Source organism: Malaclemys terrapin, chromosome 1 (genome assembly GCF_027887155.1).
Source record: "Malaclemys terrapin pileata isolate rMalTer1 chromosome 1, rMalTer1.hap1, whole genome shotgun sequence".
In the NCBI taxonomy this organism is placed as follows: Eukaryota; Metazoa; Chordata; order Testudines; family Emydidae; genus Malaclemys; species Malaclemys terrapin.
In genome coordinates, this window is record NC_071505.1 from 158919875 (window position 1) to 158934266 (window position 14392).

The window sequence follows — 14392 nt, forward strand, 5'->3', positions numbered from 1 at the left end:
AACATGTATTTAGTTTGCACCACTAAGGACATGAATATTGATCTTTTTGGAGCATTAACTGCTGTATGGTTTTTAAAATAAAGTAATTAAACTCAATAAAACCTATATTTAAGAAAAACTGTTCCAGATCTTTTACTACAGGAGCCATAAGTTTAGCACGTATCAGCTGACTAGCTGAAGAAAAAGCAAACCATTGGGCTGCTTCAGACAGCAGCTTTCAGAAAATTAGGCTGTAAACTACATGGTTCAGTGGATTGATAATGAGATTCTGAGCCGTTTGGTTTTAGTTCATTGGTTAGAATCTGGTGTAGGTTAGTAGTGGCAGAGACTTAAATCAAGGCCTATATTCCTAAATTCTGTTGAACACAATGGACGTTTTGCTGGAATAGGGACTACAGGATCAGTCTCAAATGAAGGACATTGGGTGCAATTTTGAAATGAGTTTTGTTGGAGTAAGGACTACAGGATCAGTCCCAAATGGAGAATCAATTTCAGAGCCTGTAGTGGTTCAAGTCAAGTTAATAAAGTATATTTGTCCACATTACAACAAAACCGCATCACAAATGGTATTGTCACTCTTACAATGGAAGGGGCCAGAATCCCAGAACCTACACTGAGGATCTGGCACAATGTGTACAAAGTGAACTGTCCTTATAGATGGGTAAGAACTGAAGCACACTGGTAGAGCTGTATTGAGAGGCTTGTACTGTCATTGTACCTGTTCGGTGGATAGAGAACTTCTGTTTTCAGGTCTGTCAGTCTGGTTCATAGTTCCTCTAGGAGGCATCCACTGATTCCTTGGACTCCCTCATGGAGTAGTGGGTAGTATCCACTTGGTGTCATCATCCAGTTCCCTTGTTTTTAACCTGTTCCCTTTCCTCTTCTCCACCCCAGTTGGTTTTTTTTTTTCTCTCTCTTTCATTATTTGTCCCTAGGACTCAGTTGCATGCTGGTCTCAGTGACTCCAACTCTCAGTTGAGAAGATGGGCCTTTACTTTTGGGTGACCTTAGATCCACCTCCCCGAGGATTCAAATAGGCTGGTTTCCATAATTGTTTTATGACTGGGGGCAGAGTTAGCTTGGGCTGTATCCACTGACTCCTTGCATTCCTCTGGAGAGCACTGGGTGATGTCCACAGTTCTCTGCTTGGCGTCGCCTTATTTTCCATCTTTGACCCACACTCCCATTCCCCTTTTAACATTTGTTGTCATCTGTGTTTGGTTGCTTCCTGGCTCTGTAGGCCCTCCCCCATTTGAGTGACTGGGTCTTTTGTTCTGGTATGCTCTGCCCACCCTTCCAGAATTTCAGACAGGCTGGTTCCCTTCATCAGTGTGCCAGGTGGCAGCCCCTCTTTTGCCTCCTCCAAAACCTCTTGTTGAGGTTCTGACTGCACTTCTCCCTGCATCTGTTCCTCTATGTAGTCCACATCCAGGCACACAACCCACACAAAAGTAGTGAGACCTCCTTATGAAATTCTTCCTGGCACTGGCCAGTTTGGCCACCCATCAGTCCAGAAAGAGAAAGCTGAGCATGAGAGGGTAGAGGTAGTGCTCTGCAACTGTGAGTCCTTTACCTGCTCCCTTCACTGTGCACACATCTGAGCAGAGTTTCCTTAGGTGTCGTCCCTTGACACTCACACTTCTTCTGGGAGCAGTGGGCACTGTCCAGGTTTCTCTGCTCAGTGTCCCCTTCTGCTTCTCTCACTTTCACCCTGTCCTTATTTGTTCATTTTTTTTTTGTCCCTGTATTTAATTAAATTCTGGTTCGATGGCCCTTCCAGCATCTGAGGCAGCAGCCTTCCATGACGTGGGTGGGATTTAAATCGGCTAGTTCCCTTCACAGGTACTAAGTTCACTGATAAACCCCTATAAAACTTCCATAGGTGATGACAGGGCTCCACTTCCAAAGCAGAAGCATCAATACTGGCTTGTCCCCAGCTCACCCGCAGGGAAGGTTTACACCCGACATAAGGATAGAGATTCCCCAGTGGGAAATAACTTACTTTATGTTCATCCCAAAACTTAAGACAAAGAGGATAAGGGAAAGAAAAAAAAAGGCAATGGCTGTATATCAATAGTCCTTTCACGAAAGGGCCAGAGTGTCATTGGCCCAGTGTGAGTATATGGGGTGCAGGGAAGGAATGAGATTCTCCCCTTTTAGAGTATAGGAACTTCTCCTCTGTGCACTTATGGCATCACGAATCACTCAAAAAGGGGAAGGGGAGGCCCCAGATCTGAACTGACTGGATGTGGAAAGGGGAGCAGGAGGCATTGCCCTGGAGGATGTCAAGCTTGCATACTCCTCACCATGAAGTAGCTCCCTGTGAGGACAGTGCAGCTCTGTACAAGGCTCATTGCCCTGGAGGTACAATCTGGCCCATAGTGAATTGAGCTGCTTATTAAAAGCTTTCTGGAAAAACGAATCTAACGAAACTGATGCATGCGCTGCTGGATGAATGACTATCTCCACCGTTGATCAATGAGTGGATTGGGTGATAAAAGTCTGTTGACACTGGGATGAGCTTACAATACTAATCTTGGAAGGGGGGTACACAATTAGACATTTCCTAACATTAAGGCCAACACACAGCAAAATGCTGAGTCTAGAAGAATTTAGATGATAGAGAATATAAAGGTGTGGCAGACTTAGGAATGAAGACAAAAAGGTAAGATTATGGAACAGAACTGTCACTGATGTCAATGGGAGTTAGGCAAAAAGTTCAAGGGAAGAAAACGGCACAAAGTTTGTAAGACAAATGGACCAAAATAGAAGCAGCAACTTTTCTGTTCACTTGTGTGCCCTGCTTGAGTGACCTGCATTGCTACACCTTGCACTGCAGCTCAACTGCTATTGCCATTCCCAAGCGGGTGGGCAGGGAGTAGATGGGAAGCAGAGTCCAAACTGTGACTCTCAGATCAGTCTGGCTGCTGCCTTGCCCCTGGGGCAGTGCAGCGACGCATTGCTCCTTACTCTGGCTGGATGCAAGACACCAATCCAGCTTTTAATGATCTGCCATTTACTTGGTAACAAGCAAATTCTCAAATGCTGCTCCATTTGTTGAGCTGCAGTCCCTTTAAATCAATCCAATGTGAAGAAGTGCCATTTAAATCGATAGCATGCATTTTCAGGCAACATTGGTTTTAAATTTATTACATGTTATGGCTCACTGTGACAAGACAGAACACATCATAAATTTTAAAAACAAAAAGGATTTTCTGGAGATAATCAACCACTGGAACGAAAGGGTGTTTTGTTTTGTTTTGGCAGGTGGAGGGAATGCTCATGAGAAGAATATCAGAATTTGCTGTACCTTTTTTAAAAAATCATTTACATATGCAACTTTTTATTTAAATCTCAACCATACTAACTAGAGCATATGCTTTTTTGCTGTTCTTGACTTGCCCTCTCATGTAATGATATATACTGTGACAAAGTTCCTCCTCTACCTTGGTGGGTCCTGCGCTTATTGGCCGATTTGCTCGCTTCACAGATTCACCCTGTGGGTCAGGAAACAGTCCAGAGACCTTCCCCTCTGGTAGAAGCTATTCCTCCTGTGTTTGACCAGGAGTTGGGAGGTATGGGGGGAACCCAGGCCCGCCCTCTACTCCGGGTTCCAGCCCAGGGCCCTGTGGACTGCAGCTGTTTAGAGTGCCTCCTGGTACAGTTGCACAACACCTACAACTCCCTGGACTACTTCCCCATGGCCTCCTCCCAACACCTTCTTTGTCCTCACCACCAGACCTTCCTCCTGATATCTGATAACACTTGTACTTCTCAGTCCTCCAGCAGTACGCCTACTCGCTCTCAGCTTCTTGCACACCTCTTGCTACCAGTTCCTCACACACACTTCCTCTCCTCTGGCTCCCCCTGGCTTAACTTGAGTGAGCCCTTTTATAGCATCAGAAGGGCCTTAATTAGAGTCAGGTGCTTAACTGCCTCACCTGACTCTTAGCAGGTTAATTGGAGTCTGGTGGTCTATTAGCCTGGAGCAGCCCCTGCTCTGGTCACTCAGGGAACAGAAAACTACTTATCCAGTGGCCAGTATATCTCCCTTCTGCTACTCTGCTGTTCCCAACTGGTCTACCACAATACCTAAGCATATCTTTAGAAAATGAGGAATATGATGTTTTGGGTTTATTTTAAAAACTGCACACGCATATCCAAGAGCTCTTCCACTGCACTAGCATAATGTTTCAAACCTACACTGTATGCTATTTATTAATTATCACTACTGGTCACACTTAGATAAACAACAGCTTGTGCCCTTTCTATGCACCCATTTAAACATTTACCCCATAGCGTGTTTGCTGAACTAAGGAATGAAATAGATATATTCATAGCGAGACACTGGTTCAAAATGATACCTACCACTTTGCATCAAAAGATTGTTTGAGTATTTGTCATTCCCATTTGTAACAGGGTCCCTTTAAGGGCCAGAGGTCCATTCACCCTGATCAATTATCAGACTCATCTGGAAAGGGAGTATGTGATTATAAAAGCCAGCAAGGTGGATGGGGGACTGCAGAGTGACACCTTGTCTACACCAGTGGTTGTCAAACTAGGGCCGCTGCTTGTTCAGGGAAAGCCCCTGGCGGGCTGGGCCGGTTTGTTTACCTGTCGCATCTGCAGGTTCAGCCAATCGTGGCTCCCACTGGTTGTGGTTCACCGCTCCAGGCCAATGGGGGCTGCAGGAAGCAGCGCGGGCCGAGGGACGTACTGGCTGCGGCTTCTCACAGCCCCCATTGGCCTGGAGCGGTGAACCGCAGCCAGTGGGAGCCGCGATTGGCCGAACCTGTGGACGCAGCAGGTAAACAAACTGGCCTGGCCCGCCAGGTGCTTTCCCTGAACAAGCGGCAGCCCTAGTTTGAGAACCACTGGTCTACACTACAAAGTTTTGTTGGCAAAAGCTGCCTTTTGGCAACAATAAAGGGGAGGTGTACACACTACAAAGCAACTTTTGGTGGCAAAACTATGCTGTTTTGCGGACAAAATAAAACCACCTCAGCTCTGCTCACTATTTTGATCTCTGCTGCCCTGCAGGCATGTGCCCCTCCCCTTTCAAGGCTCCAGGAAGCATCTGACAGCTGAGCATGGGGAACAAAGAGCAAATCATTAACGTGGAATGCTCCTGTGCTGCCCTGCACTAGGAACACAGTGGCAGGCAGGCTGCTGCTACAGGGAGCGGGTGTCCGGAGGGGGCAGGGGAATGGGACTGCTGGGCTGCTTTGACATTCCTCAGCACAGATTGTTCACAGAGCCGCTCCGGGCAGCTGAGGAGGCTTTGGGAGAACTCAGAGGAAATCACAGAACCATAGGCAGGCAGGCAGAGCAAGCTGCTTTGGGAGAGATTGCTGTGCCGAGCAGAGCCGGGGGGACTGATGTGGAGGGGTGTCCCCCTCCCCTTGCCTCAGGATAGGTTGGTCAGTCTGCTATCTCCCCCGCCCCAGACACACCACTCTCCTCTCACTCCCCTCCCCCCACACTTCAGTTGAAAAGGGACTGACAATCTACTAGGATGCCCTTGGAACGTTGGGATTGAGAAACCTGCATCATGTGATGCTGTACCTGCCCCATGAGGCATTGCAAACCCTTCCTGAAGCACCCTGCGTCCAGTTGCACCTTGGGATAGCTACCCACAGTGCGCTGCTCTCTGTGTCAATGCAAGAGCTGCAAGAGAGTGGATGCACTCTGCTGACACAAGGAGTTAGTGTGGACATGCAACAGCACTTTTAATTAAAGCAGCATAACTTTTGCCGACAAAACTTTGTAGTGTAGACAAGTCCTGAAGCTGCAGGAAGGGGGAGTTTCTTGCAGTAGAAAAAGAAAGAAAGAAAGAAAGAAAGAAAGAAAGAAAGAAAGAAAGAAAGAAAGAAAGAAAGAGCAGGGAGCCCTAGGTTGTGTAGGAAATCCCAGCTGGAAATTTTCTTTTCTTTTTGTAAAGTTTGTGGTCATTTTGATACTACATTCAGGCCAGAACCAAGGGCTAAAATCTAATTTTGGTGTAACTGATAATTCTGCAGGCCGCTGAGGAAGCCAGTCTTATTACACCATAAATTTCAAATGGAATTGTGGGTGCTCAGCACTTCAGAAAATGAGGCCCTAGATACCTCAGATTGGGCACCCAAAAATAAATGGACACTCTTGAACATATGGACAAAGTCACATAGTAACTCAGTGGCAGAGCTTGGTACACTATGCAAACAAAGCTGCCACTCATCTCATTGAGGCCATGTTTTCACCCAGTATGCCCTGACTCCCAGATCTATGGCCTCTGTTATGTCAGGATTCTTCTAAATGAGCATTTGACTATGGTGGACAAATATAAAATGTTATGAAAATATAAAAGAGATCATTTGAAATCAGCAATTTGTAGCATATTCTTAGATATTTAAATATAGAATTGTTAAAAGCTGCAGGAACTTTATACTTTAATAGCACAGAAAAATGCATAAGCAGAACCACTGTGGAATTGTGCTGTAGTGCAATCATTCTGATCAATGCATCAGTTCCATTTTAACATTCAGATAACTGAGGTTAGAAAGTAAACTTGCTTTTGCATCTTAAGCAGGGAAATGGAAAGCGTTTTATAGGCTTTCAAGCTTTATTTGAAGATTAGCATAAAGTGAGAATTTTCATATTGCAAAGGGTCTAAACAGTAAACCTTTAAGGCTGCCTGACATTCATCGCAGTTTTTTCAAGGAATTATCTGGTCTGTATTTTCTATTGAGTTGAAAGTATCAGCATCAAAGTGACATTTCCACCTTTTAAAATTAAGAATTACACCAACAAAGCCACCATGTATACAATATATTTACATTGATTCTGTCAACACAGCCTCTTAGGTCCTTTCACAAATATTGATTTTAATAACTATTTGATTTTAATAAACTAACATGTTCATGGATTTCAAAGCAAACTTGATACACTGACACTCTGGGAATGAAACATGAAGTTATACAGTAGAGAAGTGAATAATCAGCATTGTTCATTGACACATATTTGCTGTATGAATACTTACCTAGATCTATATAAACATGATAAAACGTGTCTTGTAACCATTGTTAGAGCTTGTTAGGAAAACCTCTCAAAGAAGCAGTGAATTGGGTGCACACTTGACATGCCCCCATTTCTTAATAACAGTCATTTTTAACATTTCTTTAGAAACTGTAATTAGCTTAACTTTTTGTTGGACAAGATGACTGAAAAGTGCTGAAACACAGAGAGATTTTTATCTATGATATCTCATGAGGCAAATGAATTCCTCCTTGACTGATAGATCAGATTTTCAGAATTTAAGCCTAAATCCAATAGATGAAACTAGTCTACCAAGGACTTTAACAAGGGGGGCGGGGGCAGGAAGTGGTGTGCTACAAAGCCACATCATCATAACTAGACAGTGGATAGAATAGGCAGAGACAGTTTGCACTTGTAGCAACTTAGATCTCATGAAACCATGTAATGGAATAAAAACCTTAACAAAGAATTAAAACAAAGATGGAGGACTTTAATTGAAAACTTGATCAATTAGCAGGGAGGCCATAAGAAGGAGGCAACAGAGCATGAAATTTGATTAAACAGAACCATACGTCCCACTTCATTTCCAGCTATGTTGTGAAACTGCTGACCTTGAAAAGAGAAGACATTTGAAGAGTGGGAAGTAGTGGTTATCTCAATGCTGGTTAAAACAGAGAAGTGATAATAAATGTACAATATAAAAGTCTTAAATTACAAATCACATACATTTAGAATTGAAAGGCGGATAGTAATAAATTCGGATAATTGACATGCAATCCAAATTTATGACAATGGATAGAGGCAGAGGGAATGTGGAAAAGTGCCCTCACTTCACAAATTTGACAAACGGAGCAGAACATACTGTAGCTTGCTGACTAGTCAAATTATTGTCAGACAGTTTGGCACAGCTCTATTGCACTGTCTGATACTTTGGGCATATTCCTGGTATTTAATCTACTCCATTCGACCAGCAGAGTCGATACAGTGAGCCCAGTTATTTTGCTGTGGTTATTCCCCTCGTTTTCCCCCTGCAATGAGTTCACAACATGACAAGAAGTCTTTTGCCCCAGGGACATTAGCACAAACCTTTTAACACTTCTCACTTCCTGATAGCCATAGGTAAATCAGACTGAATCCATCTCAACAGGGCCCAAAAACCACATCCCTTTTCTCCTCCTACCCGAGTGATATAATGGTGGGGGTTTTCAAAAATCCTCAGGGTCTCAGTTCTCATTTTAAGTCAATGGGAGTTCTACCATTGACTTCAATGGGCGCAGAGTAATGTCAGTGCTGAATGCTTTTGAAAATTCAACCCATCCACTATCAAATAAAATCACAGCAAATACATAAATGCAATGTGATAGGGTGGTCATCATTGTTCATCCAAAATAAAGCATTACTGATAAAACATCACGGTGTAGTTTGTAAAAGTTTTGACGAGACTTAAGCCCATTATGACTATTATGCCTGCCTATTCACATGCATTGCTAACCTTCTCCTTGCAGCATGGACCTACTTTATGAGGACCACACATGCATAGTGGCATCGGCTCCTAAAACTTTAAGAAACAAGACCCAGGTAAAGAATATCTATGATTACAGGAAATTGATGGAATTTGTGTATTCGGTGTAGCTCTAAACTCTGTAGAGCAGTAAACCTGTTAGATTGCAGATAGCTTTTAAAAAGAAGTGATGAAACACTTAGTTAAATGTAATAGGCCAGATCCTGAACTGGTGTAAATCAGAGTCACTCCACTGCAGTCCTACTTATGAATTCTGTTTGATATTATGAACTTGCTGTATGTTTGTCTTTTGCTGCAGTTTTGCATTATACTTATTGTATTATGAAAATGGAGACGGGTACCTGGCCTTCTGCCTCTGATGGGACAGTTAAGGATTATTAATAACTGAATAAATCATGTTTTAGCAGAACAATGAGATGGCTGCAACCTAAGGCCTGGTCTACATTACAAAGTTAGGTCACTGTAGGTTGTCTTGCATTGACCTATTTGTGCATGTGTCTACACTCAAATTTGTCTCCGGCCAACATAAGTGCCCTGTTACAGAGACAAATGAAATCTCATCTCCGATCAGCATGGAGCCATGGTCAACCTACTGAGGTCCACCCAGAGAGAGTGTAGACACTGTGTGACCTGTGTCAACCCCAACAGTCCTCCATCAGCTGTCCCACAATACCCCATGCCCTGTGACAGTGACTGCTCTGGTCACAATTGTGAACTCCATTGCCCAGGGGTCACAGATACTGGAAGCCATTCCCCTTTAAAATGCCCTGTGTGTTTTTGAAATGCCTTTACCTGATTGCCCATCTTGGTGAGCACACCTAGCTGCTTACCTTTGTCATGTGCAACTGCCCAACCAACCATGCCATCTCCATGCACCAGGTGCACTCCTGCCTGAAGTAGGCAGGAGGTACTGGATCTCCTGGGCCTATGGGGAGAAGAGGCTGTGCAAGCAAAGCTCTGACCAGCCAGAGAAACGTGGGCATCTATAAACAGAGTGCATGGGGGATGCAGGCAAAGGGACATGACAGGGATCAATGGCAGTGCAGTATGAAAGCACAGGAACTCTGCCAGGCATGCCACAAGTCTAGGGAGGCTGACAATAGATCTGGTGCTTCACCACAGACCTGCTACATTACAATGAGCTGCATGCCATACTTGGCAGAGACCCCACCAGCACCCTGAGGACCATCATGGATACCTCAGAGGAGCCCAAGACAGAGCCCCCTGCCTTGAACAGTAAAGCGGAAGAGGAGAAGGAGGGGGAGACACTTCTGGGGAGCTCCAGCCATGCCATGAGCCAAGATCTGTTAAGACTGCACCACAGTTTACTCAGTCCCATCAGCCAAGCACAGATGAGCCTGATGAAGGGGAAGGGATCTCCGGGAAGTGTGTGCATGCATTTTTCCTTACCATCCTTATATTTAAAGAAGGCCCTCGGCCCATCCCCAGGTTAACAAGACACAGGTATAGACTTTTAATTGTTTTACTCACATGAGAAGAGGCAGAGGTACAACAAGCAAAGGTAGAGTTGGCATCTGCTTTTCATTCCCCTGTTGGGTTAGGTGGGGGGCATGTGGAACACTTTATTTAGGTGAATAGGGATGTCCCTTTTATTCTCCTGAGAGATCTGGATGAAACTTTCATATAGGTATTCTGCAGTCATCTCCAAAAGGTGTTTAGGGATGGCTGCCTTCTTTCTTCCTCTGGTGTAGGACACTTTCCCACACCACTCTGTAATGAGTTTGGCTGGCACCATTGCAGTAAATGAGCTAGTGGCATACAGGCCAGAGTGGCTACAGGACACTACTAGCAGTTGTGTTCTCTGTGACTCTGTGACCTTCAGGGATAAGATATCAGCTACAACCACCACTGCCTGTAGAAAATAGTGCCAATATTCACCACCATTGTCCTACGCTTGTACCAATGTTATAGGGAAAAATGTTATTGCTTCATGCAACAGAAAATCCTTTCCTCCTCCTCCCTGTCTCCTCCAGTGGGCCATACTCGCCATGACTGGGGCTGGAAAGCAGGGCTGTGCCATAGCTCTCCAAAGCTGACATGTCAATAAGCGTTTCTTATTAAAAGTGTTTATGGAAATAAGGGAAGGGAATTTTGAAACTTTGTGACTAAATCCAGTGACATCTGTCTGGTTTTGTCATCGTTTCTGGCATGGCGGCCTTAAGGGGTGTTGCGTCCATACCCACAGAACACCTAACACTGATGAGGAGAAAGAAGAGGACTAGGGAGCACTTGTTCAGTGAGAGCCTGCAAGGCAATGCTGCATTGGACTCTGAACAAAGGGCACGAAGGGCCAATATGACTCATAGTATGGAGAAGGAAAGGACAGACAGAAGTAAGTCCCAGTAGGACAAGGAGAGGGAGATGCACCAGGACATAATGGATGTTCTCAGGCAGCAAACCCAAATGCTGCAGACCCAGGTTAACTTAGAGATTCAAAAATCCCAAACTCCCCACTGTTTGCCATTCTTGGAAAACTCCATGGACTCCGCTCCTTGCCCAACATATAATATGGTATCACAGGCCACCTGTTTACCCCTACCACTCCACACCAAGGGGAAAGAAGGAAAACCACCTTTTCACATACATTGATCTATGAGAGCCCTGGTTGCTATAGCTGTAGCCACAACGGACTATATTTGTGCTCTGAAATGGACAGAAATGTGTGCTGCCTTTCCACTTTTAAAGTTCCACTCTGTTAATTTATGTTAAAAGTTTGTATTATATTGCCTGTGGTTTTTTGCACTTTTTTCCCCTGCGCTGTCTTTGCAACTCAAATTTCTATTTTTGAAAAATAAAATTTTCTTTATTTGTTTACATCACATATTGCAGAATGCATAGTGGTAGTCGAACCACACAGTGCTTGTAAATATACACCGAGCAGCACAGAATTCAGAACTTAAAGAAAACATCAGCAAGGAAATGTACAGCAAGCATTACACAATTCCTAGGAGCACCCAAAGCTCCAGGCCCAGAAGACATTCCAGCACAGAACATTACTCTGTCTGACCATCTGACTCTTTCAAAGCCTCCCTCAATTGCACAGTTCCACACTGAGCTCTTGTAGAAGTCCTTATGTCTGGCTATTTAAAGTCAGCAGACAGCTGCTCCATCTCCACCCTTGACCCTCACATCAGCTTTTCCTTCTTTCTTGCAGATATTATATGCAGGACACAACAAGCAGCTATAACCATGGGGGGGTTTTCTCACTGAGATCCAACCTAATGAGTAAACACCACGAGCATCCTTTCCATCTACCAAAAGCACATTCAAAAGTCATTCTGCACCTGCTGAGGTGAATTTTTCCTTGGTGCTTCGAGGTGACCAGAGGATGGCTCAGTCCCCCAGAATCACTATTGGCATTTAATTGCTTTCCACTATGTCCCTCAGCAAACTGCCCTCAAAGAAATCCTCATGTATCTGTTGTTGCAGTATTTCCTGTGGGTCTGAAAATACCAGATAATCATGCATCCTTCATTTGCAAAGTTCATGAGAATAGTTCCAAGCTCTGCAGGCTCCATGCTTCTGTCAGAGATGGCTGACATGGAAAAGTGCTGTTTGTGGGATTAAAATAAAAGTGCAAACCATGTGGGATATGGAAGGTATTATGGAATGATAAAGTTGTATGCTAGGAACGTGACCCCTAGCTCTCAGAGATCCCTAGGCTAGTCTGACATTCCACACTGGCGAGGGGCTGCATTTCCCTTGCCCTGCGACCTTGGGTGCCTCACAATGCTTTGCTTCTGTAGCTCCCACCTGGGCCACTTACAAACAGCCAGAAGTATGCAGGTCAGACCCTGAGTGTCTGTATCGCTGCAGCCTGCCAGCCACATGTCAGTCACACTGGCTTCCATCAGCCTTGGTTACCATTTTTGGGATGACCCCAAAACACTCCCAGTCCCAGATTTTTCCCCAAAACCTGTGTTTTGCACTGCCCAGCCCTCTCCTGGACATTCCAGATTTATTAGGTCCTTTGCCCCTCTCAGGGGATCAATAGACAACAGTTTGCTACCCAAAATGGAGTTACCTACACAGTTCACAATTCACAACACTGGATTTGTTTTGATTAAAGCAGTTTCTCAAAGTTGGGACGCCGCTTGTGTAGGGAAAGCCCCTGGTGGGCCAGGCCGGTTTGTTTACCTGCCCCGTCCACAGGTCCGGCCGATCGTGGCTCCCACTGGCCGCGGTTCGCTGCTCCAGGCCAATGGGAGCTGCTGGAAGCAGCGGGGGCCAAGGGACATACTGGCTGCCCCTTCCAGCAGCCCCCATTGGCCTGGAGCAGCGAACCGCAGCCAGTGGGAGCTGCGATCGGCCAGACTTGCAGACACGGCAGGTAAACAAACCGGCCCAGCCCACCAGGGGCTTTCCCTACACAAGCGGCGTCCCAAGTTTGGGAAACACTGGATTAAAGAATAAACCAAGTTTATGTAACTAGAAGGAGAGGGGTTTTAACTGAGTACAAGTATAAGGGATTAAGGTTAGAAAGGGTTACAAGAGAAATAAAGATAAAATGCTTCCTAGGACTAAAGCTTAACAAACTAGACTTCGTTCAAGGTGAAATTCTTACCCTATGCTCCCAGCAACACAGCTGACCAAATTTCAGGTCAGGATCTCTCCCAAAGTCAAATGGTCTGGTTTCTTTTCTCTTCTTAGGTGAAAGATGGATAGGGAGAAACATCTTGGGGTGTTTTGCCCCTCACTTTTATAGTTCAGTCACCCTTAGAAAATGCAATTTCCTGAGAGCTACCCTTAGGTAAAATTAATTCCTCTTGAGAGGAAGGAGACAAGGAGTTTGGTGGTAAAAGAGATTTCATGCTGTTGTTTGCTAAGATGCAGATCTATTTATTTCTGCTCCCCTTCCTGGCTGAAAAATGGCCTCTTCATTGGTGATGGCCTATCGGCTTTGATGACACCTGTCTAGAGACATCAGCTTGTCCCTTGTTTTTGAGAAACAGATTTATCCACTCCCCAGATTTGTCCGGAGAACACGTCAGTCATCAGTTCATCTTATATTCATAACTTTACATATAATGTTACTACACTCATTTCATCATGATATTATTGACCAATGAGTTATTAGATTTCAAATAATACCTCACAAGGCATATTTTGTACAAAGATTATGACAATAGTCTGTAGAGTGTGAATACAGGGGTGCATTAGGTCACAGCTAGTCATTTTTATCCCACAATAGATAGCAAACAGGCATTGCACACAGGACAGAGGAACACAGTATATTGGGATCACTACCCAGGGTGCTACACTCATTGCACTGACACAAGCACTCCTGGTAAGTACATACAGCACAGATGAATGCAGCCAAATATACATATGCACACGCAATATACAAATCTTGTTGCTGTATGCCGATACAACTTGCATCAACCAAAGTTTGTAGAGTAAACGTGGCTGAAGTAAAACCATTTTTCACATCTAGACTCCAGGTGGGTGATAACTAAGCAACAAACCACCTGACATGGGACCTTGATCACCTGCAGAGAAGGAGGGGTTTGAGGCTAATCAGAAGAGTCATATGAAGGCTTGGAAGGATCAGACTTATATCAGTAAACATCAGGAAATGTCAATTTCACTGTACCCATGCAAACTGACAAAAAATATTGTCATTGACAATAGAAATTTACAGATAGGCAAAGTAAGAAAAATGCTGCTTGAGAACTTATTGGAGTTTGATTTAAGGCTATTTACTTCGTATATTTTGACATGTGATGTTGACAATTTGTGTTTTAAGTTATAAAGCTTTAACTTTTTGAATCTCAGTGTCTACTGTCATTAAATAATTATTGTCTGACACCCCCCAACCCCATAATTTCCCGCGAC